Consider the following 26,376-nt stretch of genomic DNA (forward strand, 5'->3'; position numbering starts at 1 on the left):
ACAGTGAGTTCCCCTCCTCTGTCCTGCCAGCTCCACTCACGCTGTGACCCTTAACAATGCTTTCACTAAAACAGAGGAAAATTAAGAGGACCGCTTACCCCACTCAGCTGACAGCTAAACCAGTGCTTCTCCCCCGGCTCACTAAAGATGACCTTTACCCAAAACCAGGCTGCAACAACCCTGTAACTGTTAACTAACAATTTCAAAATTCCCATATTCTTTGTTCACTCCTAAGGAAGCTGAACTGAAGCCAGGTGTCTCCAAGTCAGAACTAACAGAAGCCTTAACCATCAGATGGCTCATTCCCTTCTTTCACAACCGGGGGATCTAAAGCTGAGCTTACGGAAGAAAACAGCCTGTTTAGTAACAAAGCGAAAACCAAAGCCTAGTCACCTAACCTCTGGTCCAAAACTCCTGCAACTATCCAACACCTATATAAGATGAGTCTCCCTAAGCAGAAACTCCAAAATCCACAACTTTTTGAGTGCTGACGTGACGCTCAAGGAAATGTGCATTGAAGCAGCTCAGATTCTGGATTTTTGAATTCAGGATGCTCAACCAGCAAGTACAATACAAATATTCAAAAATTCAAAAATATTTAAAAAAATCTGAGACACTTCTGATTCCAAGCAGTTTGGATGAGGGATATTCAACCTGCATTTTTTTTCCTCCCTCTAATGAAGGAAATTAAAAACGAGGCCCGAGCAAAGTCATTCAATCCATACTAAAGTCATTCAATAGTTTAATTAGTACCCATTTAAAGTTAAGTGCTACCCACAGATATTTAAAAGGGTGAACACATACATGCCTATAATCCCAGAATTTTGGAAGGCCGAGGCGGGAGGATCACCTGATGTCAGGCGTTCAAGACCAGCCCGGCCAGCATGGTGAAACTCCATCTCTACTAAAAATGCAAAAATTAGCCGGGCGTGGTGGCGCACACCTGTTATCCCAGCTACTCGGGAGGCTGAGGCATGAGAATTGCTTCAACCTGGGGGGAGCACGTTGCAGTGAGCCAAGATCACACCACTGTACTCCAGCCTGGACAACACAGCAAGACTCTGTCTCAAAAAAAAGAAAAAAGAAAATTAATTTAAATTGTGTTTTCAAATGGAGCCCATGTTCCCAGAACACACGCCCTGCTCTATGCTCCAAGGGCACACAGGGTGCCCCTTTATCTTAATACTCACCATATTCCGTGGCAGCCATTGGTACGTGTCTGTCCATCGCATTAGACTTCCTGCGCATGAGGCAGGAATCATATATTATTACCTTTCTGTTCCCACTGTCTGACCTAGAAGACACTCAGTGAATGATTACTGAACTAAGTCAGTTACTAAGACATGTTAAACTTGTATTAAGAAAATTGATTTAATAAGTTTGCCAATGCAGCATTCATATCACACAGCTTAAATCTCAACCCACGCATTTATCTTGTGTTCTGTTAGATGATCACCTATTCACATTCAGGAGTCACCTAGTATGTGCTAGGCATTACTAATTGCTGGGGACCTGGCAGTGACAAAACAACATTCTTTGTTCAAAGAGAAGTTCTAGTATAAAGAGGAATAGAAGGAACAGGCTAGATTGATGAGAGAGCTAAGAAAAGGACAGGCTGCCATGGGAAGCACCTGGTCTTGTCTGGATGGTACATAGTTAATGAAGTCTGACTGCTTCGGATAGCATAAGATCATCTCCTCCAAAGAAGCGAATGAGGCTTTGATTCCCCAGTACCAGAAGTCACCATAAAGGTGCTTACAGCCACATGCTTAGTGTAGGAAGTGAAACCAAACAAAGCTCCAACTTCCAGAGGCAACGGTCCAATTATGAAATCCTCCAGCTACGTTCAATTGAAATTCAAGGTATTCAAGAGGCCAATATTTAAGTGATAAATTAACCCAACCACTTAAAACTAAAGTAGTCTTTGGTTCAAGGGGTAAGGGTATAGTACCTTTTACAAATTTATTAACTCTTAATATTTACATTTAAATATGATGATGATGGTGTAATAATAACTTTACTGAGTAGTTGCTATGTGTTAGGCACCAAACTAAGCACTTTACACACACATTTGCACGATCCTGTGAGATGATAATGACCCCTTGTCATCCCATTTCATAGATGAAAGTCAGGTTTAGATAAGCTTAAAAACTTGCCCCAAATGACACAGCTAGTTAGCAAAACCCAGGCAGCCTGACTCCAGAGGCCTTGCTTAAAGAAGTAATATTTATAAACGGTCCACACAGAGGTGATACAAACAAGAGTTCAATAAATGCCTAAAGAGTTCTTCATACCCAAAATCGTTTCCCGCCAATCAAACTAGACTTACTCTGGTTCTGCATAACCAACTGTCAAATTGTTGTTCCATGAAGAAACGGTGGAATGGGTAGAGATCAGAATAGAGTGCATAACTGGTAAATATACTTCATGGCAGGTAGTAGCAGGATGTGGCATTTGGCTATTTCCACATTTGTTTGCATAACATTTTTTTCACAGTTCTAAAGCACAAGAACCATTCTAAGCTGGTGAAAGCATAAGGCACATCTATGATCCAGGCCTCCAATTCGCTATGGAGCAGTGGTTCTCAACCTTTACGGTATATCCGAACCACCTGGGGGTTTTTAACAGCACTATAGCTGCCCAGGCTCTATTCTTGCAGATTCTATTTCAATTGGTCTGGAGTAAGCACGCATGCTTTTTTCACAGCCCCCCAGATGCAGCTAGGTTTGCAAACCACTGTCCAAGATGCTCTCACACTTCCACTCAGTTCAACACACACTCACTGAGATTCTAAGCACTACGAATTGGGCTAAGTTAACAAGTCAGACTCCACTCCCTAATAATATTGGCAAAGAAACCAATATCAGAGATTTATTCCAGTCCAAACCAAATAAATTGCCGGGTGAAAAAAATGCCCTGGCATAGTTTGCCATACAAAACAACTTCCTGTATCTTTCCGGTCAGTAGCCTAGAGACTGACTCTGAGCCATGAGAATTCAGAACCAGGGGAAAATGCGAGTCTGAGGGATCTGCCACACTCCTAGCACACCCCAAAAGTGCCCAGCTACATTTCACATCCACTGTCCTAACAGGTGTCGAAATAGGGAAGAGCAGTGCAATACAGAAAACAGAGCCTGCTGGGCATTAAAAGCCTGGGGAATTCCAGTCCTAGCCCTGCTACCAATCGGTCTGGTCACTTCTCTCTGGTCCTGGTGTGGCCAACAGTTACGCGAGAGGGTGAGGTATAAAAACACAGATGTCAGGCAAGCTCCAACATCCAAAATACATAGAAATTAAAAAGCATTAAGGTGATATCAAGGAATGTATGCCATCAACCAGAAAAGTCACTGAAGTATTCCTTTTTCCATTCTTTTTTTTTTTTTTTTTTTTTTTTGAGACGGAGTCTCGCTCTGTCGCCCGGCCTGGAGTGCAGTGGCCGGATCTCAGCTCACTGCAAGCTCCGCCTCCCGGGTTTACCGCCATTCTCCTGCCTCAGCCTCCCGAGTAGCTGGGACTACAGGCGCCCGCCACCTCGCCCGGCTATTTTTTTCTATTTTTTAGTAGAGACGGGGTTTCACAGTGTTAGCCAGGATGGTCTCGATCTCCTGACCTCGTGATCCGCCCGTCTCGGCCTCCCAAAGTGCTGGGATTACAGGCTTGAGCCACCGCTCCCGGCCCTTTTTCCATTCTTAAGAAATCAAAAGTGGAAGCAGAAAATTGAGCAATCAGCCTACCAAGTTGACTGGGGCAACAGAATACACTCACGGATTCTGCTCACAACAGTGGGGGTGACAGACCAACAGGAGAACTGCAGAGCGTCCCTCTCTCCTCTGTCCACCCATGCCACCAGCACTTGAGTGCGTCCACACGCAGCACCCAGTCTCCTGTTCCACTGATGCCAGCGTCCACTCACCACAAGCCTACTAAGTGCCACATGTGCTATGATGCTCCCTCATCTCATCACCATAGACATCCCTGATGGAGGTGTTTGTGATAGAAAAAAATCACAGAGGGCTAGGGAGGTTGAGACCCGCATTCCCACTGTGGTGAGGGTGTGCTTCAGAGGGACCCCACGACTGGGCCCTCCATGCCTCTCTCCTCAGTAATCACTCCCAGACCAGAGCAGCGAGGGGGAATTTTCTTCCTCTCACTATTTTCAGCCCCATGGCTAACGCAGCATTCCCCAGAAAGCTATGAAGTCCTGGCAGCTCTGAGGCCACAAAGCCATAAATGCACAAGACACACAGCCCATCTGTCTCTAATGGGTCTTTTACTTGTCATGCTGGTCATTTCTGGTTTTTTTTTTTTTTTTTTTTTTTTGAGGCGGAGTCTCGCTCTGTCGCCTGGACTGGAGTGCAGTGGCCAGATCTCAGCTCACTGCAAGCTCCGCCTCCCGGGTTTACGCCATTCTCCTGCCTCAGCCTCCTGAGTAGCTGGGACTACAGGCGCCCGCCACCTCGACCGGTTAGTTTTTGTATTTTTAGTAGAGATAGGGTTTCACCATGTTAGCCAGGATGGTCTCGATCTCCTGACCTCGTGATTCGCCCATCTCAGCCTCCGAAAGTGCTGGGATTACAGGCTTGAGCCACCGCGCCCGGCCTCATGCTGGTCATTTCTAAGAGCAGATGGCTTAAGAAAGACATGGCAAGTTACCACGAAATGACCCCTCCAGTCCTCCCTGGGGGAAGGCTGACTACCGAGCAGTCAGGCCGGCTTTCTTCCCCCACTCCCTGCATTCTTGTTCCCAAGGATCCACAGACAATCCCACCAAATATAGGCAGGAGACAGCCACCTCCTTCCTAGAGCTGGAGGGGGAAAGGGTCCTCTCGGGCCTTTCTAACTGCACGAAAACCAGACTGTGAGCTGTACTGACCCGGGTCTCACCCATGTTGCAGGCATGTACAACACAGGTGCCCAGTGGTATCATCAGGCAGAACTACGAATGTGCTTTCCATCGTTTTCATACAATGATTCCAGTACTGCTATCCACACAGCTCCACTTCTCACGCATACAATGTGCTTCAGGGATTACACAGCATTTTCACCACGCCCCTCATCCGCTCCTCCCAGCAGCCTCATGTGATCCCTTGAGTATACTTCCTCATACTGAGGTTTGAAACCAAAACTTTCCCAAGAACATCCAGCTAGTGTTAGAACCAGGATATGAGGGCTTCTGATTCTAGAACCAGTATTTGTACCACTATTCCACACGGGCCCCTCCAGGGATTTCTGCCTGATCTTAAAATGCAGACAGCAAATTCATCTCTCTACAGTCCTGGGGTTCCCTATAGACAGGAAGTAAAACTTTTTTTTTTTTTTTTTTTTTTTTTTTTTTTTTTTTTTTTTTGAGACGGAGTCTCGCTCTGTCGCCCAGGCTGGAGTGCTGTGGCCGGATCTCAGCTCACTGCAAGCTCCGCCTCCGGGTTTTAGGCCATTCTCCTGCCTCAGCCTCCCGAGTAGCTGGGACTACAGGCGCCCGCCACCTCACCCGGCTAATTTTTTTTTTGTATTTTTAGTAGAGACGGGGTTTCACCGTGTTAGCCAGGATGGTCTCGATCTCCTGACCTCGTGATCCGCCCGTCTCGGCCTCCCAAAGTGCTGGGATTACAGGCTTGAGCCACCGCGCCCGGCCAAGGAAGTAAAACTTCTAACAGAAAGCTTAGACTTATTTGGAAGGCTACCTGGGATATTTCTTTTAAGTTAGTTTGTTCACGTTTTGGAAAGATTGTTCCAATGGCAATGCAGGACATGAAGTGCAGAAAGGATTCCATGATGAGACAGAGAAACAATTCGGTGGCTCCTACAACAGTTCAAATGAGGCATGAGGCACAACCAGAAAGGACAGAGGGAAAATGCATTGGAAAGAAATGCAAAATGAAGTCCACTCAGACCCAGGATGGAGAAAAGTGGATTAAGGATGATGGTGGTTTCTAGTTTGAAAGACGGGTGAACAAGGATGTCATGAACTACTGCAGAGTGGTATCTGGGGCCTGAGTGCACCCGTTTGTTTAACCATTCACCTGCTGAGCAGTCTCCAGGCTGTTTCCAGTTTCTGGCCTTTATAAATAATGCCGCTATGAACAGATACATAAAGGCTTTTGTGTGAACATGTCTTCATTTCTCTGGGATAACTGCCCATGAATGTGAGTGCTGCATCCTATGGCAATTGCACGTTTAGTTTTTTTAAGAAACTGTCAAGCTGTTTTCCAGAATGGCTGTACCATCTTCCATTCCCACCAGCCAAGTGTGAGTGATCCCGTTTCCCCGCATCCTCACCAGCATTGGTCTTGTTACTACTTTTTATTTTAGGCATTCTGATAGGTGTATAGTGACGTGGCTTTAGTGTGCATTTTTTCTGATGGCTCATGATGTTGAACATCTTTTCATGTGCTTGTACGTTATCTGAAATGTCTCTTCTGGTCTTTTATTCATTTTCAAAGTAGATGGTTTGGTTTCATTGCTGAATTTTGGTTGTTCTTGATATATTATAGATATGAGTCCTTTATCAGACATGTGATTTGCAAATAGTTTCTCCCAGTCTCTAGCTCCTCTCTTCATCTTTATTTTCCATTTTCCATTTTAGTCCATGATCCATTTTGAGTAAATTTTTCTATGAGGTATGAGGTTTAGATCAGAGTTCAGGTTTTTTTCCTATGAATAATCGGGTAGCCAGTAACTTTTTTTAAGAGACAAGGTCTCACTCTGTCACCCAGGCTGGAATGTAATGACAAGATCAGAGCTCACTGCAGCCTCAACTCCTGGGCTCAAGTTATCCTCCTGCCTCAGCCTCCTGGAGTAGCTGGGACCACAGGCAGGTGTCACCATGACCAGTTAATGTTTTTAGCTTTGTAGAGACAGGGTCTTGTGCTATGTTACCCAGGCTGGTGTGGAACTCCTAGGCTAAAGTCATCATCCCACTTATATGGGGCCAGGCAGTGGCACATGCCTGCAATCACAGCACTTTGGGAGGATGAAGCAGGAGAATCACTTGAACCCAGGAATTCCAGACCAGCCTGAGCAACAGAGGGAGGTCCTGTCTCTGCAAAAAGTGTTAAACGTTAGCTGGGTGTGGTGTTGTACACCTGTGGTCCCAGCTACTTGGGAGGCTGAAGTGGGAGGATCTCTCGAGCCTACGAGGCTCAGGCTGCAGTGAGCCATGATTGCACCACTACACTCCAGCCTGGGAGAAAGTGAGACCCTGTCTCCAAAAAAAAGAAAAAAAAAAATGTTAGAGCATCATCCATATTAAAGACAGGTATTGTCTTTTTGAAAATTTAATTACAGTTATATAATGGACATGTAAAATGTCCAGTTTGAAAGTTTGAAAAATATATCACTCTAAGTATTCTTACCTTAAAATTCTGATTCCTACCTAAGATATCGCATACTGTTTACATAAATATCACAATGCCTAGACAACAACTAAAAATGTGTACGAGGGAGAAAAATGAGCATGTATGTTTATTAATTAAGGCATATTTGCCCATTATTACATAGAAAGTCATCACGGCAAACCCCTGTGACTGTATCTAAAGCAAGCCTACACTTTTATCTCTGTGTATTATAAAATGCAAGGCTAAAATTTAAATACTAAACATTTCCTGAAGCCAAGGGTAGTTTACTTAAAATAAATGCCTAGGGTCTCTATCGAAAATATGAAAAAGTTAGCTGTTTCATAGCCATTCCAATCTAAGTTCAGCTTTTTCTTTTTAATTGACACATAATTGTGTACTGTACATATGTACGGAGTACACATAGTGATGTTATAATACATGTAATGTATGTGATCAGCATGATTAGCATATCTGCCATCTCAAACATTTATCATTTCTTTGTGTTGGTAACGTTCAATACCCTTCCTCCAATTATCTGGAACTATATATTCTTTTTTTTTTTTTTTGAAAAAAAGTCTTGCTCTGTTCCCCAGGCTGGAGTGCAGTGATGTGATCTCAGCTCACTGCAACATCTGCTTCCCAGGTTCAAACTATTCTCCTGCCTCGGCCTCCCTGGTAGCTGGGGTTACAGGCACCCACCACTATGCTCGGCTAATTTTTGTATTTTTAGTAGAGACAGGGTTTCACCACGTTGGCCAGGCTTGTCTCAAACTCCTGACCTCAAGTGATCCACCCAACTCAGCCTCCCAAAGTGCAAGGATTACAGGCATGAGCCACCGGGCCCAGCCTGAAACTATATATTCTTGTTAACTATAGTCATCCTATGTTATAGAACACTAGAACTTATTCCTATCCAGCTATAATTTTGTATCCTTTAACAAATTTCTCCCTATCTCTCTCTTCCCCCACCCTTCTCACCCTCTAGGAGCCTCTGTCTACTTTCAACTTCCATGAGATCCACTCTTTTTTGCCTTCCACGTAAGAGAACATGTGCTGTGTAACTTTCTGTCCCTGGCTTATTTCATAATATCTTCCAGTTCCATCCACGTTGCTGAGAATAACAGGACTTCATCCTGTGTTATGGCTGAATAGCACTCCACTGTGTATCAAGACCACATTTTCTCTATCCATCATCTGCTGTTGGACACCAAGGCTGGTTCCATGTCTTGGCTATGGTGAACAGTGCTGCAGGAAACACAGAGGTGCAGATGCCCCTCAGACACTGGTTTCCTTTTCTTTGGGTATCTACACTGTAGTGGGACTGCTGGATCACACTGAAATTTCATTTGCAGTTTTCTGAGGAACCTCCATACTGTTTGCCATAGTGGGTGCCCTAGCTTACTCTTACTCTTTTTCTTTTTTCTCTTTCAGACAGAGTCTCACTGTTGCCCAGGCTAGAGTACAGTGGTGCAATCTGAGCTTGCTTACTGTAGCATCTGCCTCCCGGGTTCCAGTGGTTCTCATGCCTTGGCCTCCCGAGTAGCTGGGATTACGGGCGCCCGCCTCTGCACTGGGCAAATTTTTGTATTTTTTAGTAGAGATGGGGTTTCACCACCTTGGCCAGGCTGGTCTTGAACTCCTAGCCTCAGCTGGTTGGGCGCTCACCTCAGCCGCCCAACAGTGCTGGGATTACAGGTGTGATCCACCACTCCCAGCTAATTTTTTGTGTTTTTAGTAGAGACGGGGTTTCACCATGTTGGCCAGGCTGGTTTCAAACTCCTGACATCAGGTGATCTGCCCGCCTGGGTCTCCCAAAGTGCTGGGATGTCAGTGTGCACCCCGCGCCCAGCCAGCTGCTCTAGTGTACACCCCTTACAGTGTGTAAGAGCTCCCTTTTCTCCATATCCTCGCCAGCACTTGTTTTTATTTTTTGTCTTTTTGATAATACTCATCCTAACAGGTGAGATGATACCTCACTGTGGTTTTGATTTGCATTTCTCTGATTATAAGTGATACTGAGCATTTTTTCACATCTTTTTTGGCCATTTGTATGTCTTCTTTCAAGAAATGTCTGTTCGATTGGGTTTGGTGACACAAACCTGTAAGCCCAGCACTCAGAACGCTAAGGCAGGAGGACAGCTTGAGCCTAGACCAGCCTAGGCAGCATAGCAAAACCCTAGCTCAAAAAAAAAAAAAAAATATATCTGTGTCTGTTCAGCTTTTTGACCTCCAAAAATTAAGAGCCCATTTTGGAATCAGACAACCTGCCTGATTCTGAGACAATCTGTGTTTGGTTCTACTCTGCTTCTTCCTATGTGACTTTGGCAAGTTCCCTTAGCTACTTTGAGCTCAACTTCCTCAACATTAGCCAGGACTAAATACCATCTGCCTCTGCTGGTTAACGCTGAGGACTCAAAGGAGAACCTCCACAACACCACTTCACAATGCCGCCTGGCGGAAGCCCCTCAATGCGGGGCTGGTAGGATCATCTGAAGCCAAGCACAACTTTCCTTTCCACTGTCCCAGGCTCACTCTGCATATGACTATCAAGAATAGCAAATAAAGGAAGCTAAAATAATTCTTTAATTTTTAATAAGAAATTTTTAAAAAGGGGGATGGTGGGAAAATATGAGGGAGAGGAGGGGAAGGAAAAGCAGCCGGTCACAAGTTCTAGTCCAGGGCTCATCCCTGGCCTCCTCACTCAGGCAATCACCAGTTCCCACCTCCTGGGGAGGGGCACTTTCTCGGCTGGCTTTACCCATATGGAAGGCACTGCCACAGGTGTTCAGAAACCAGGAGCACCTTGAAATGGGCAATGTGCTTTGGGTAGGAGACCTACAATTTCCCCAAAGAAACCACGGCACAAAAGTGACCCACATAGGAGGCACCAACGGCTGTAAATACTTGGTGGCAAAAAGTGATGTCATACCTTCTGTACAGGAGACACACACCCAAATAAATCTTGCCAAAATAGCAGAGAAAAAAATACAGCAGACATCCAGTGCCATTCTGTTACAGAAATATTTATATCCCAAAGCCAGGGACCTCTCTGGAACACTGTCTTTATTTCCACGTTTCATGGAAGATGTTTGAGTGCACTCACGTGTGTCTCAACAAACTTCCAGTCCCTGCTCTAAACCCTGTGGCTCCTCAGCAAAATCCAAAAACAAGTATCAGTTTTCCTTCCAAATGAGAAATTTCCTGACCTAGCGAAACCAGCATCAAATCCACTTTTTATGAGATAGCTGATTACAGGCGAAGCCCTCTAGTCCCAGGCTGATTCCCCTCCTGCAGGAATGGGAAGGACGGGCATAGCACTGGCCTGCCAGACCACATCTCCAGGCAGTTTGAAACCATGGCTGCTCAGGTGAGCCATGATAAAAATCAAAACCAAGTATCTCTGAAAAGTGTACATGTCAAGAACCAGACCTCGGACCAGACTCAGCAGAAATGGATGTTGCAAGGTTTGTTCCGAGACCTCCTCTCCATGCCCCCTCTCCCAGGGACCTCCCTCCTTGCACCTTGCACTAGGGGCCCAGGGCCAATGGTCCACTCCCTTACCTCTAGCCCAGTGCATTTTCAGGAACAGCTCCCAGACTGTACCAGACCCTGAAATGTATTCACTGAATGCACTATTTCTTGAAATGATCGTAAATCACCTGACTATAACAACAATTGTTTTAAAAGTGTTCTCTCTCTCTCGGGAATCATGCCATGAGTTTCAGCAAGCAGCTTTGCTTCTCTCTACAGCAATTCTATCATTTGCAAAATGTTAACAATTCCTGTGTTCACCCATAGCATTGTTGTAAAAAGCCTTAAGACCCACTTCGGCCGGGCGCGGTGGCTCACGCCTGTAATCCCAGCACTTTGGGAGGCCGAGGCGGGCGGATCACAAGGTCAGGAGATCGAGACCATGGTGAAACCCCGTCTCTACTAAAAATACAAAAAAATTAGCCGGGCGCGGTTGCGGGCGCCTGTAGTCCCAGCTACTCAGGAGGCTGAGGCAGGAGAATGGCGTGAACCCGGGAGGCGGAGCTTGCAGTGAGCCGAGATCCGGCCACAGCACTCCAGCCTGGGCGGCAGAGCGAGACTCCGCCTCAAAAAAAAAAAAAAAAAAAAAAAAAAAAAAAAAAGACCCACTTCATGTAGCCTGCCTGGAGCACAGACCCTGTCACATGGTAAATGCCTACTGAAGGTGAGTTCTCTGTAGCTATTATTACCTAGCACTCCAGCGAACAAAAGGAGTCGATCAGGTCTCATCGTATCACCATGAAAGGACGTCCATGTAGACTGCGCAGTGGGAGTAGGGGGACTCAATGTTTATCAGGTACTATTTTGTTTTTTACAATGTGTACATACATATTTGTAGGTACACTAGAAAAGATCTGGAAGGAAATATACCCAGTGTTAATAGTGACTACCCCAAAGACACATTCATCCAAACACACAACAGAGAAACACTCACTATCTTTCTGTCTTCCATATCATTTGAACTATTTTCAATAAGCATCTATGGCTTTTGTAAAGTTTTTGAAAGGAATTTATTGCATTTTTTTCTGGAGAAATAAGCAGGAGCATGAAAAAGGTGGAAACAGAAGGTAAAATGGAATGGGACTCAATGGAATTGAGTCCAAGCCAGGCTCAGCAGGCACACGAACCACGCACCTCTCACTACAAGTCAGTACCAGCTCTCTCTTCTCTTGGTCCAATGGCCCAAGACTTAGAGATAAAATGTTTATTGTGATCACATCAATCACACCAAGGAGCTTGGAACCACCCTTCCAAACTCCTCTGGTTCTGTGTACCTGCCCGGGGCTGTTAGCTTTCCTCCTGTGTCTTTGGCGGGCCCGTAATTCCCTAGTGGTGGAAATGCACCCTGACACTTAGCCATCATCCCCACAACACTCAGCACTGCATAGAGACCAGGGCAGTGATGCCCACTCGGACTGTGATTCTATTTATAAAGCAAAGGACCAGGGGCCAGATGTGACTTGTCTTTGGTAACTCACCAGCTGTTGCTTGAACCAGAACAAAGCCAGGTCTCCTGATGCCCAGAAAAGAGCTAGTGCCTGTCCCACTAGAAACGTGGCGAAAATGTTTTGCTTGCTATGAAAAGATGCACTACTGGAGAAGATGGGTGCAACTTCTCATGGAGGCACTCAGCCCAGATGACCAGGAAACAGGGCTGCCGGATGAGACACTCGGCCCAGATCACCAGGAAACAGGGCTGCTGGATGAGACACTCGGCCCAGGTCACTAGGAAACTGGTCTGCCGGATGAGACACTAAACCCGTCTACCAGAAAGGAAATCTGGCTGGGCAATGGAGGGAAATTCACACACCCCAACGGCAGCAACAGCATGAACAAAACAAAAAATACCTGACTGGAAAGCCATAGCCTGGCTAGCAAATTCGAAACAGAGCTACAATCGTAGCAGCACACATCACTGCAACACAGAGCTTCAGTCAGTGTGCGCACACTTTAAGTAGAAATGTAGAATGTCCATGTTTTTGGAACAATAGGGCTATTTGTGTGTGTGTGATGTCAAAGAAAACAGCTGAGAAGAAACTGTTGGCAAGGAAATAGAAATGGGTGCCCTTACACATTGACAGTGAGATAATGGTATGGCCCTAATGGAAGGGAATCAAGCAACACCCATCAACATTTAAAATGTGCAGAACGCTGGATCCCACAATTCCATTTCTAGCAATGCATCCTATGAACATATTCATGCAAATATGCAAGAATTACGTACAACTCAGCATTGATTAATCCAAACAGTTGGGAACAACCTAAATACTTACCAGTGGGGAACTGGTGGAGAACAGTGTTTATCTTATGCCAACATCTGTATTTTTAAAAAGAAGGTACGTAGGCTGGGCGCAGTCGCTCACACGTGTAATCCCAGCACTTTGAGAGGCTGAGGCAGGTGGATCACGAGGCCAAGATATCCAGACCATCCTGGCCAACATGGTGAAACCCTGTCTCTACTAAAAATACAAAAATTATCTGGGCGAGGTGGCGCACGCCTGTAGTCCCAGCTACTCAGGAAGTTGAGGCAGGAGAATCGCTTGAACCCGGGAGACGGAGGTTGCAGTGAGCTGAGATGACGCCAGCCTGGTGACAGAGCAAGACTCCATCTTGGAGAAACAAACAAACAAACAAACAAAACTGGCAGCAGTGGTCACAGGGCAGTGACTGAAGTAGGAATGCCTTTCACTCTCCAGGACCTTTTGAATGTCGCTCATATTACATATTCAAAATATATGACTACATTACATATTTTCAAAGTAACTACGAAAAACTGGAGATATAATATTATCATAACACACAGGACTGTTGCATAATTAAAGGATGAAAAACATTAAGCACTATCAGAGTTCAAAGGAAAAAGATTAACTCTATTTTGGATGTCAGAGCGGGGATCGTGTAAAGGAAGTGAGTATTTCAGGTCTCGAAGGATAGAGAAGATTTAAAGAGACAGAAGTGTGGAGATGATGTCCCAGATGGAGATAAGAACATAGGCGAAGATGAGGAAGAGATGAGAAGGTATAAATTCTAAGTGCAGCTCTCAGGCTGGGCTTCAGAACAGGGCTTAGGCAACAAGCTGGAGTGCAAGGCTGATGGCGGGAATGGAAACACTGAAACCCAAACTTGTATATCACGCTCAGATCATGAGCCTTGAATGCCAAGCCAGGGAACCCGTCCTTGATCTTAACAACGAAAAATCACTGGGCTGGGTGTGGTGGCTCATGCCTGTAATCCAGTGCTTTGAGAGGCTGCGGCGAGAGGACTGCTTGAGGCCAGGAGTTTGAAACCACCCTGGACAACACAGCAAGACTCTGTCCTTACAAAATTTTAAAAATTAGCTAGGCAGGATAGCACACCTGTAGTCCCAGCTACTCAGGAGGCTGAGGTGGGAGGATCACTTGAGCCCAGGAATTTAGGATTACAGTGAGCTGTGATGGCACACCTGCATTCCAGCCTGAGCAACAGAGCAAGGGCATGTCTCAAAAATCAAATAAAATGAAATAAAATCACTACAAGTTTGTATAAAGTATAAAATCATACCATATATGATTTAATCCAGATATATAATATAAATTGGAGGGGGAAAAGAAAAATTAGGAAGCTACTATAAGAAGACAAGACTCAACTAAGACGTGAGCAAAGGCCCTGGGTTCACACCGCTATCTTTCTATAAAGGAATGAACTACCACATTTATTTTCATGGCATCACCAACTTAAACACAGGCTACATTATTCTGGAACCATCTCTGTATCAGTCAAATCAGATGGCCATAATACCATAGGCAAATGCCATAATAAACACCGTAGGCTGTGTGGTTTAAACATTAGTTTATTTCTCACAGCTCTGGAGGCTGGAAGTCCAAGATCAAGGTGTCGGCCAACTCAGTTCCAGGACAGAGACCTCTTCCTGGCTTGCAGACAGCCACCTTTCTCTCGTTTCCTCACACCAGGGCAGTGGGAGCTCTCTGCTTTCTCTTTTTATTTTTATTTTTTTGAGACAGAGTCTCACTCTGTCACCAGGCTGCAGTGCAGTGGCACAATCTCAGCTCACTGCAACCTGCGACTCCCTGGTTCAAGCAACTCTCCTGCCTCAGCCTCCCGAGTAGCTGGGATTACAGGCACGTGCCACCACACGCAACTAATTTTTGTATTTTTAGTAGAAACAGGGTTTCAGGATGGTCTCAATCTCCTGACCTCGTGATCTGCCCACCTCGGCCTCCCAAAGTGCTGGGATTACAGGTGTGAGGCACCACACCCGGCCTGGTTTCTCTTCTTCTAAGGACACTAATCCTGTCAGACCAGGGCCCACGCTCATGACCTCATCTAACCCTAATCACCTCCCAAAGGTCCTATCCCCCACTACCATCACACTGGCAGTGAGGGCTCCAGTACAAGAATCTGGGGGAGACATAAACATTCAGTTTATGACAATGTCTTTTCAATCCTGTTGAAAAAGCAACCAAATGAGTAGGCGACAAAGTACCTTCTATGTAAACAAGTCAGGACTTTTCATATTTCTGCTAACACATTAAAGTAATTTAAAATGTCTGATAACAAGATCAGAAGCAGAGATAAATGAAAGTTAGTTACTCTGCATTTTAGGCCCACATTGAGTTGTCTTCCAATGACATTGTGGCACAAAGAACACTGCTTTCTATTCCTGGTTTGGCCACCAAAGAAGCTGGAACCGTTCCCTGTATTCCATTTATCTTGAAAGTCACTGGGCTGACCTGGCAGACCTCCAAGGTCCCTTCCATTCACAATTCCACAAATAACTTCCTACTAATAGAGGCTACACAAATAAACTACACTGACGAATTAGAAAGCTAACACTAGCAAACAATGAGATGCACACAAGACAAGACGTATAGAGAAGTGGATCAACCACAAACTGGCGGACGATGAGCCGGCGGTGGATAAAAACACATTCCCTAACGATGTACAGACAGGCAATGGCGCCGAGGTAGTATTGTTGAAGATTTCCTATTTTAAATCTTCAAGATAAATGGCCCAATTGTTTATCTTCATTCTGATTAAATGTGAACGTGAAAACTTCCTCCAGGGGACACAGACATCTAAAAAGTTCCCAATGTATCCAATTTGTCATTTGATATTTTTAGTGATAAGAAAAATGAGGGACTGAATATACACACAGACCATGCCTGATCATATGTATAAAGACAGAACTCAGACCACAACTTGTAGCTGCTCACCCAGGAAACCAAACCCCTATCTACAGGAAACAGCCAGGAGGCCAGCCAGGCTAGTACATCAAACAGGAAGCCAGACTGCTCTCTCTCCACAACCCAGAAACTAAACCACAACTCTGTCCCACGTGGCCAGGACTTGACTCAAAACTGACAGCCACCCTACTTTTGGCCCCTATTTTCAGTTAGGATCATTCAGAGAAAGCCAAATGCACCCCTAACCAATCACATAGGACACCCCACCAGCCTCCACTGGGAGCCGTTCTTTTCCATCCTGAAGCTTCCCCACTCCTCATCCGCCACTCACTTGCATGTCTCTGCCACACGCAAGTGACGGTGCCGACTCCCTTGCCACAGCAGCTCTGAGAAAGTCGCCTCTGCCTGTCTCATGTGGGCGGCCTTCCTTTATTTCCCCCAAAGAATAAATCTTAAATGAACGGTTTCTCTCTATATGGCCAAGCTATACAATTCAGAAGCCCAACATGGCAGATTCCAAGCCTGGAAAGACCATACACCCCTCAGGTCTTCTTTCCACAAAACACAGCTTCCTTGAATTCTTCATTCACTCCGACCAACCAGGGAAGGAACCAGTGTTATGGAAAGATCAAGGGCCTTGAAGTCAAACTTCTGAGTTCATCAAGTACTTTTTCTTTCCACTTCAGAAATCACATGGCCTTGGCCAGGCGTGGTGGCTCACACCTCTAATCCCAGCACTTGGGGAGGCCGAGTTGGGCGGATCACCCAAGGTTGGGAGTTCAAGACCAGTCTAGCCAACATGGAAAAACCCTGTCCCTATTAAAAATACAAAATCAGCCTGGCGTGGTGGCGCATGCCTGTCATCTCAGCTACTTGTGAGGCTGAGGCAGGAGAATCACTTGAACCTGGGAAGCACAGGTTGTGGTGAGCCGAGATCGTGCCATTGCACTGCAGCCTGGGCAAGAAGAGCAAAACTCTGTCTCGAAAAAAAAAAAAAAAACAGCAACAACAACAAATGACGTGACCTTGAACAATTTTCTTAACTTCTCTAAGCCTCTATCTTCTCTTCAATAAAATAATTTTACCTCCAAGATTGCATTAAATGGAATCCCACATGTAAAACAGCTGACAAATATTAGGGGCCCAACAGCTGTGTGCTCCTACTGCCGCCTCACTTTACCCCAAGGGAGAAGCCTGTTGATCCCTACACCTCAGCATCCTGTGTTCACACAAGGTGCAGTGGTATCCAGACTTACCGGGGTCACCCAAATACAAGACACGTTTTGATTTTTCAACTTAGGTACACATGGCTTCTAACGTTCACCATATATGATCCATAATTTAGAAGAGATTTTCCTACACTACCCCGTGGTTCTATTTTAGCAGACTTAGATGTGCTATAATAGCTCACTCTCTTAAGTCCTCTTCAGTATCAAAAACAAAAACTTTAATCTGTAACACGGCTATCAGCAGTGAAAGTGGAAAAGGTACCTATGAGTCAAAATGACCCTCTGCCCCGCCCCGCCCCACCCTACAAAAAGCTGTTCAGGAGTATTTGGGCTGATTATGAGAATGCTGTCTGTATTCTCAGGGACAGACAAATGCCTACCCTGGTTAGAAGCTGCGCTGCTCAGCCTCCAGGGTAGAAAGCTCCCCACACCCTCTACCCAAGGAGAAGAGAAGCAAATGGGGTGGCCACGCTCCAGAATGTGGACTGTTTAGTGTGGTTTCTGCAGTCCAGGTCACCGCCATGGGTGAATCTTTTCCTTCCTTCTTTTCCACCCAAGTGCCCAAGGTCCTACGGCTGCTATATGGCCTCTTCCCTAGGATGAGTCAGCCCAGCTATTCCCCTTCCCTCTTTTTTTTTTTTTTTGAGACAGAGTCTCACTCTGTCACCTAAGTGGGAGTTCAATGGCGCAATCTTAGCTCACTCCTACCTCTGCCTCCCGGGTTCAAACAATTCTCCTGCCTCAGCCTCCCAAGTACCTGAGATTACAGGCACCCATCACCACGCAGAGCTAATTTTTATATTTTTAGTAGAGACAGAGTTTCAACTTGTTGGCCAGGCTGCTCTTGAACTCCCGACCTCAGGTGATCCACCTGCCTTGGCCTCCCATAGTGCTGGGATTACACTTTGTAATCCGCATCTGGCCGAGTCAGCCCAGCAATCCTGACTTTTTGTTCTGGCAAAATTACTGTCTTCCACGTCTACCTTCCAAGTAGCTAAATCAGAGATCTGGCCTTGGGGCAGGCTTGAAGAATCCCTGTTTTTGGTCCTCAAGAGCTCCCACCAGGGTCTGGGACAATTCCAAGACTTGTGTTCTTAAAGAGGAAGGAAACCTCACATACATGGCTCTCACAGAGCTCAGGCAGAGCTCAGGCAAGTCTTGGGAGGTGGCCCTCAGGTTTGGGTCTGTCATCTATGATAACAGCTACGAGATCTGAAGCCAGCTGTCTGGGTTCAAACCTCAATTCCAACAGCACTGGCTGTGTGATATTAGACAACGTCCCCAGCCTCTCTGTGGTTCAGTTTCCTCACTATAAAAGGGCCACAATAATAGAGTTGCTCTAAAAATTAAGTGAATTCGTGCATAAAAGGTCTTTAGAACAATGCTTGGCACATGGGGGAGTTCAACAGACATGTATTGAACAGAGTAACTTGGCAATTAGTAAATATACTCATGCAGGCCAGGCGCAGTGGCTCACACCTGTAATTCCAAAACTTTGGGAGGGTGAGGAGAGAGGGTCATTTGAGCCCAGGAGTTTGAGACTAGCATGGGCAACAGAGCAATATTTCATCTCTAAAAATAAAACATATATGTATATATACACTCATATATTCCCAGTGTATTTATAATATACAAAATAGCTGGAATACAGACTTAACTATTCACAATGGTTACTTCTAGAGAAGGGGGAATGCAAATTTCAGATTTTTACCCCACACATATATTCTTGTATTCTCTGAAATATTTAAGCAAATTGTATGGATAAATTTGCCCCAAAACACATAGCAGAACAATGTAGTTTTGACTCAAAAATCTTCAAATCGTGATGGAATTGTCCTGTGAAAGTAAAGTTAGAGAGATGAAAAGTCTCCCTCCAGCCTAAATGTTCTTTCATACGACCTATATGACACAAACCAATGCAGACACCCCAATCCTTTCCCTACTGTCATAAGAATTTTTCAGTGAACTGCATTCCCCTTTACAAACTAGATGATAGTTACAGTTACCAGGCAAGAACGTGGATCTAGTTCTGCTTTTTCAAAGGCCAATGTTCCTCACATAATACCAATGCATTCTTCAACCGGTCAACTGCCCACAACACCTGATGTGACAGACGCAAAGTGCTTGGCACTTACTTACTCTTACCGGTTTATTACAAAGAAGAGAACACAGGAACAGCCAAATGCAAGAGACCCACAGAGCACACCATGGGGCAGAGAGGTCGGGGCTCCCATGCCGTCCCTGGAAGTGCCACCTCCCCAGCACAAAATGAATTCACCAAAGCAGAAGCTCTCCAAACCTAGTATTTAGAGGGTTTTATGGAGTTTTCATAACAGACATGATTAAGTCATTGGCCACTCATGACTAGCTCAATCTCCAGCCTGTCTCATCTCCCCTCCCAGAGGTAGGGGTGAGGCTGATACATCCAACTCTTTAATCATGACTCATCTTTCTGGCAACCAGCCCTGATCCTGAACCTGTCCAGGGGCCCGAAGCCACCTGTCATCTCATGATCATACAAAAGACACTCCTATCACCCCAGAGATTCCAAAAGTCTTAGAAGCTCTTGTGTCAGGTATTGAAACCTAAGACCAAATATTATAACCAATGATGTTCCTATCGCTCAGGATATTACAAGGGTTTTAGAAGCTCCGGGCCAAAAAACAGGAAGAATACTAAATAGATACACTATTGTACTATGTATCCCACTATCATGATAATTTTTTTTGAGACAGAGTCTACCTCTGTTGCCCAGTTTGGAGTGCAGTGGTGCGATCTCAGCTCACTGCAACCTCCACCTCCCAGGTTCAAGCAATTCCTGTGCCTCACCCTCCTGAGTAGCTGGGACTACAGGTGTGCGACACTACAACTGACTAATTTTGGCATTTTTTAGTAGAGACAGGGTTTCACTGTGTTGGCCAGGCTGGCCTTCTACTCCTGGCTTCAAGTGATCTGCCCGCCTCAGCCTCCCAAATATCTGAGATAAGTCACGAGCCACCATGCCTGGCCTCACTATCACAATAATTATACTGAGAGGATGGGGGAGAAAAACGTGGGCAACAGGAGGAGCGGGGAGGGTAAGCAACCTGAATCCTTGTCTTCCACAGTAGGACATCTCCCTGTCTTTCACACAATCTAGAAGAACAAGCTAAAACATAAACACAGTAGCCTCCAAGGAGCAGGGATCAGATAGAGAAGGGTAAGGTAGGGGATTGCTGGGTTTTGTCCTAAGTCTTGTTAATTTCTGACTCTTAGAGCTGTATGCCTGTACAACTTTGCTAAAAATGAGTATTTACCTGTAATCCCAGCACTTTGGGAAGCCAAGGTGGGCAGATCAGGAGGTCAGGAGATCAAGACCATCCTGGCTAACACGATGAAACCCCATCTCTACTAAAAATACAAAATATTAGCCAGGCATGGTGGCAGGCACCTGTAGTCCCAGCTACTTAGGAGGCTGAGGCAGGTGAATGGTGTGAATCCAGGAGGCAGAGCTTGCAGTGAGCTGAGACCACTCCACTGCACTCCAGCCTGGGTGACAGAGCAAGACTCTGTATCAAAAAAAAAAAAAAAAAGAGTATTTAATTTTTAAACAAAATCTGATACTTGACCAACAACAATAGTATACTAAGTGATACGGTTTTATGTTTTTGTTTGAGAGAGGGTCTTCCTCTGTTGCCCAGGCTGGAGTGCCGTGGTGCAATTCTAACTTACTACAGCCTCAAATTATTGGGATCAGGTGATCAACCTCCCGAGTAGCTAGAACCACAGGTGTGCACCACCACGTCCAGCATTTTTTTTTTTTTTTGGTACAGTTGGAGGTCTCACTATGTTGCTGGTCTTAAACTCCTGACCTCAGTGGATCCTACTGCCTCAGCCTCCCTAAGTGCTGGGATTACAGATGTGAGCCACCACACCAGGCCCAAGTGGTGTATTCTAAAATTTTTTGGAATCCAACCACTTTGAAAATGTATGGAGAGCTATAAATCATCTCCCCATAAACACACATGGATGCATATACACAAAATTGTTGCACAGCATTTTGGGGATGTCATAAATTTCTGAGAGCTGGGTTAAGAACCTTAGGATTATAGATTCTGATTTCTTTATTTTTTCTTTTTTTTTTTTTTTTTTTGAGACAGAGTCTCGCTTTGTCGTCCAGGCTGGAGTGCAGTGGTGTGATCTCGGCGCACTGCAAGCTCCGCCTCCCGGGTTCACGCCATTCTCCTGCCTCAGTCTCCGGAGTAGCTGGGACTACAGGTGCCTGCCCCCATGCCCAGCTGATTTTTTGTATTTTTAGTAGAGACAGGGTTTGACTATAGCCAGGTTGGTCTCAATCTCCTGACTTCATGATCTGCCCTCCTCGGCCACCCAAACTCTGGGATTACAGGCGTGAGCCCCCGCGCCTGGCCCTAGATTCTGGTTTATTAAAGGAAATGTATTTCAAGTCAGAGCTTGTCATTTATTGCACAGGAAAATAAAAACTTCATTTAAAAAATCAAAAACACCCACATGATAAAATGAGGTCCTGCTTGGTTTTTTTTTTTTTTTTTTTTGAGACGGAGTCTTGCTCTGTCTCCCGGGCTGGAGTGCAGTGGCGGATCTCAGCTCACTGCAAGCTCCGCCTCCCGGGTTTTACGCCATTCTCCTGCCTCAGCCTCCCGAGTAGCTGGGACTACAGGCGCCCGCCACCTCGCCCGGCTAGTTTTTTTTGTATTTTTTAGTAGAGACGGGGTTTCACCGTGTTAGCCAGGATGGTCTTGATCTCCTGACCTCGTGATCCGCCCGTCTCGGCCTCCCAAAGTGCTGGGATTACAGGCTTGAGCCACCGCGCCCGGCCAACCTGCTTGGTTTTAAACTACTTGGTGACCACCATCAGTTGTTTTCTTGACCACAGGATGCACCTAATTCCTAACTAGGGAAAAAGGTACAAACATTGTTTGTTGGGCTTTTGGCTTCAGCCTTGAAACTATCGGGTGCTCTCAAACTCAGGAATGTGAATCGCTGTTGGGTTGATCCGGTTGTTTCCATTCTAGGAATGGACCTGGAATCATGTACTTTTCAGCCATGGAGAGTCCTTTGTGTAAAACTTGAAAAGACAATATCCCAAATTCCCCATATGGGTGTTTCTTCCAGTAGAGGAATTACTCTAATGACTTCTTAGCAAAACTTACATAATCAGGGCAGGCCATCAAAATACTTCAAAACACAAAGTTTAGCTCCATTTCTGACGGACCTGTCTCCATTGTTATCAATCTCACCAACAGCCTCACATCAAGTCAGAGGAACGGTTTTTTTCATTTAAGAAGGATCTTCATGGGTGGGTGCGGTGGCTCATGCCTGTAATCCTATCACTTTGGGAGGCCAAGGTGGGTGGATCACGAGGTCAGGAGTTTGTGACCAGTCTGGTCAACATACTGAAACCCCGTCTGTACTAAAAATCCAAAAATTAGCCGGGCTTGGTGGCACATGCTTGTAGTCCCAGCTACTCAGGAGGCTGAGGTAGGAGAACTGCTTGAACCCAGGAGGTGGAAGTTGTGGTGAGCCAAGATCTCACCACTGCACTCCAGCCCGGGCAAGAGAATGAGACTCCGTCTCAAAAATAAATAAATAAAAGAAAAGAAAAAAAGAAGGATCTTCATATTTCTGCCAATTTGAAAAAAAAAAAAAAAGGTATCTGTTAACCCGAGGCAATGAAAAGCACCTCCCAGGCTGCTGTAGTAAGTGGATCAGTAACTGTGGTGGGAGATTCCAACCCCCAAGACCTGTGACTATGTCACGCAGCAAAAGGGCTTTGCCACAGGCCTTAGGAGAAGTATCCTGGGCTATCCAGGGAGTTCCAATCTAATCCCATGAGCCTCTAAGATCATAGAACTGGCCAGGCGAGGTGGCTGACGCCTGTAATCTCTGCACTTTGAGAGGCTAAGGCAGGCAGATCACAAGATCAAGAGATGGAGACCACCCTGGCTAAAATGGTGAAACCCCATCTCTACTAAAAATACAAAAATTGGTCGGGCATCGTGGTGGGCACCTGTAGTCTCAGCTACTCAGGAGGCTGAAGCAGGAGAATCACTTGAACCCGGGAGGTAGAGGTTGCAGCGAGCTGAGATCACGCCACTGCACTCCAGCCTGGCCAACAGTGCGAGACTCCATCTCAAAAAAATATTTTAAAATAGGGCATAGAACTTTCTCCGAGTGGAAGAAGAGAAATGCACACAGGGGAACTGGAGAGCCTGACCAGGTCCCTGGCCTAGCTAGTGCTGAGCTGATGGGACCATGTGCAAAGACCAGATAGAGGCCTCAGGAGCTGAGGGCAGCCCCCAACAGATGGCCAGCAAGGGAACAGACACCTCAGTCCTGCAACCACAAGGAACTAGATTTGGCCAAAAGTGCTTGGAAACAATTCTCCAGTGAGGAATGCAGCACAGACAACATAGTGATTTTTGCCCAGTGACACCCACGTCAGACTTCTGCTCCACAGAACTGTGAAATGATAGAATTACAATTGTTTTAAGCCACGAAATACGTGGAAATGTGGTAAAGCAGCAACAGAAATGAATAAAGTGATTCACGTGGAAACCCCTAGAAGAGTGTCTGGCACGGTGTTGTCACCTGACAAGTGTTTCCTGATTTCCTTACATCGCAAGGCAGGGCTGGCCACACTCCATCCAAAAGAGATGATACACTTGCTCTGACAAAACAGATTCAGTGAATTACAAATGGCCCGGAACACCTACAAATTTCAGGTTTCGGGTAAGTGATTGCCTTTCCTTTCACTTAGAAACCTCCCAATGCTCATCTTACTGATAATCTCTAACTACCAGGCAGGAGACTAAACACCAGACAAACCCAGCCCCAGATGCCCCGAGGGAGCCCATCCCAGCACTCACTCCGCTGCACTGAAATGATGTCCAGGTCAGTTTCTCCCACTGGACCAAGAACTCCAGCTCTCCATGTGTGAGTCAGCAGTGCTGCCTCTGCATCTCTGCTTCTACGACGGTGCTTCTGCACTTCACAGGAAATCTGTATCAATGTTTCTCAACACTATATATGACAGTATAACTTAATATGTGCACAGAAAATATAAATTGTCTGAGGACCAAGGCCGGGTTTATTAGCCTTTGTACTCCCACTGCCACTGTCTGGGACATCAGAGGCACTTGGTAGAAGTTGGTGAAGAGAAAGAAAAGGCAGAGGAGAGACAGGAAAGCAGGACCAACACTGCAGGCACAGATTCTGAGGTGGCTGGAGGAGAGGCAGGGCAGAGAAACTTCCTGGATGCTGGAATGGGGTTCACTGTGATACCTGCTGCTGGATTTCAAATGTCAAAGGAGATGCTTTGCTGACCTTGACCTCTGACTGCCCTTTAGCTTTCCCAACCTCAAGACAGGGCACTTAGAAACTGCAATGTCAAGAAATTATGCTTCATTAAAGCATGGGAATGTTATTTACATGGACGTTCATTACTGCATTTTTTACATGGGAATGTAAATAATTGAAGAGATTGTTAAAGACTAAATCATGCACATTCAATAACTTTGTAAAATATTAATGATAACTGAAACACAAATTTTGATGGTCCCCAAAAATGCTAAAATATAAAACAATACTGGCCAATTAAAGACAGAAAACAATCCTAATGAAGCTCCCCAACAGACACATTAAAACTTCTCTGTACATTAAACATTTGGGATTTCAAAGGAAAACCCAGGTTCATTCCATTCTTAATACAGCGTTTAAAAAAAAATCTTAGGAGCCGGGCGCGGTGGCTCAAGCCTGTAATCCCAGCACTTTGGGAGGCCGAGGCGGGTGGATCACGAGGTCAGGAGATCGAGACCCTCCTGGCTAACACGGTGAAACCCCGTCTCTACTAAAAAATACAAAAAACTAGCCGGGCGCAGTGGCGGGCGCCTGTAGTCCCAGCTACTCGGAGGCTGAGGCGGGAGAATGGCGGGAACCCGGGAGGCGGAGCTTGCAGTGAGCCGAGATCGCGCCACTGCACTCCAGCCTGGGCGACACAGCGAGACTCCGTCTCAAAAAAAAAAAAAAAAAAAAAAAAAAAAAAAAAAAAAAAAAAAAAAAAAAATCTTAGGTAATACAATATTTCATTTAAAATTTACAAAATTCCATTACATTCATGATTTCATTTCATCCTCAAAACAATCTCCTGAGTTAGGCAGAAGAGGTATTAGTAACAACTAACTCCATTTTACAGGTAAGGGAACAAGTTCACAAAGTACTTGGACTTAACAAAAGCTTTATTAGGGCCACATATCGAAACCAAATCCTCTGCTCAAAAGAACTAGAGTAAGTCATCTTTTACATATTATTCATACTTATATCCTGTCAACATCCAAAAATGTTTCGAGGTAGCCTCCAATAATAGACACCTATCCAATAAAAACATTAAAATGAAAAACAGGTGGGAGAAAAAAAACAGCAGGTGACATGGGAGACAGACAAAGGTAGACACCAAAGACTGAGACTTAGAATCTAAGAAAACTTCATCTCTGACCTTCCAGTTCCAGGGAGATAATACTAAAGGAAACAAGATGGTTTATAGACTCATAAACTGACAAAAGAGAGGTTGCATCAGTTCTTAACTATGAAACACTCCTGGCAGCCACAGCAAATCTCTAGGACAACATACCAATGGCGTCAAAGCAAGAGTATACTTCAGTGATAGAGCGAATTAAGTTCCCTGTTTGGGACCCAGGCCAGGGCTAGAGAAAAGAACTCTGAAATGTAGAGCTCAAAAATATAGCCTCTGTCGGCCAGGCACAGTGGCTCACACCTGTAATCCCCAGCACTCTGGAAGGCCGAGGCGGGCAGATCACGAAGTCAGGAGATGGAGACCATCCTGGCTAGCACAGTGAAATCCTGTTTGTACTAAAAATACAAAAAATTAGCCGGGCATGGTGGCAGGCGCCTGTAGTCCCACCTGCTTGGAAGGCTGAGGTAGGAGAATGGAGTGAACCCAGGAGGCGGAGCTTGCAGTGAGTGGAAATCCTGCCACTGCCCTCCAGCCTGGTCAACAGAGCAAAACTCTGACTCCAAAAAAAATATATATATATATATATACACACATACCCAGTGTCTTCT

General features: G+C 45.4%; 2 long non-coding RNA genes across 3 annotated transcripts in view; one reads left to right on the forward strand and one right to left on the reverse strand.

The window, feature by feature from the left end:
- Positions 1-8,483: 8,483 nt before the first annotated feature.
- LOC117090525 lies at positions 8,484-9,912 on the forward strand. 2 transcript variants are annotated; one of them, XR_004440040.1, is made up of 2 exons: positions 8,484-8,619; positions 9,707-9,912. It is a non-coding gene; the product is annotated as an uncharacterized LOC117090525 (long non-coding RNA). The 2 variants fall into 2 exon arrangements; XR_004440039.1 differs by having other exon boundaries at positions 8,495-8,619; positions 9,683-9,912.
- Positions 9,913-12,011: 2,099 nt separating this feature from the next.
- Positions 12,012-26,376, reverse strand: part of LOC117090527 — a 16,886-nt gene continuing 2,521 nt past the window's right edge. The window contains exons 3-4 of the long non-coding RNA XR_004440042.1: positions 15,076-15,081; positions 12,012-12,618 (exon numbers count right to left, since the gene is read on the reverse strand). This is a non-coding gene — a long non-coding RNA (uncharacterized LOC117090527). The remainder of the gene's footprint in view (positions 12,619-15,075; positions 15,082-26,376) is intronic.

Source organism: Trachypithecus francoisi, unplaced genomic scaffold (genome assembly GCF_009764315.1).
Source record: "Trachypithecus francoisi isolate TF-2019V2 unplaced genomic scaffold, Tfra_2.0 Lachesis_group11, whole genome shotgun sequence".
NCBI lineage: Eukaryota > Metazoa > Chordata > Mammalia > Primates > Cercopithecidae > Trachypithecus > Trachypithecus francoisi.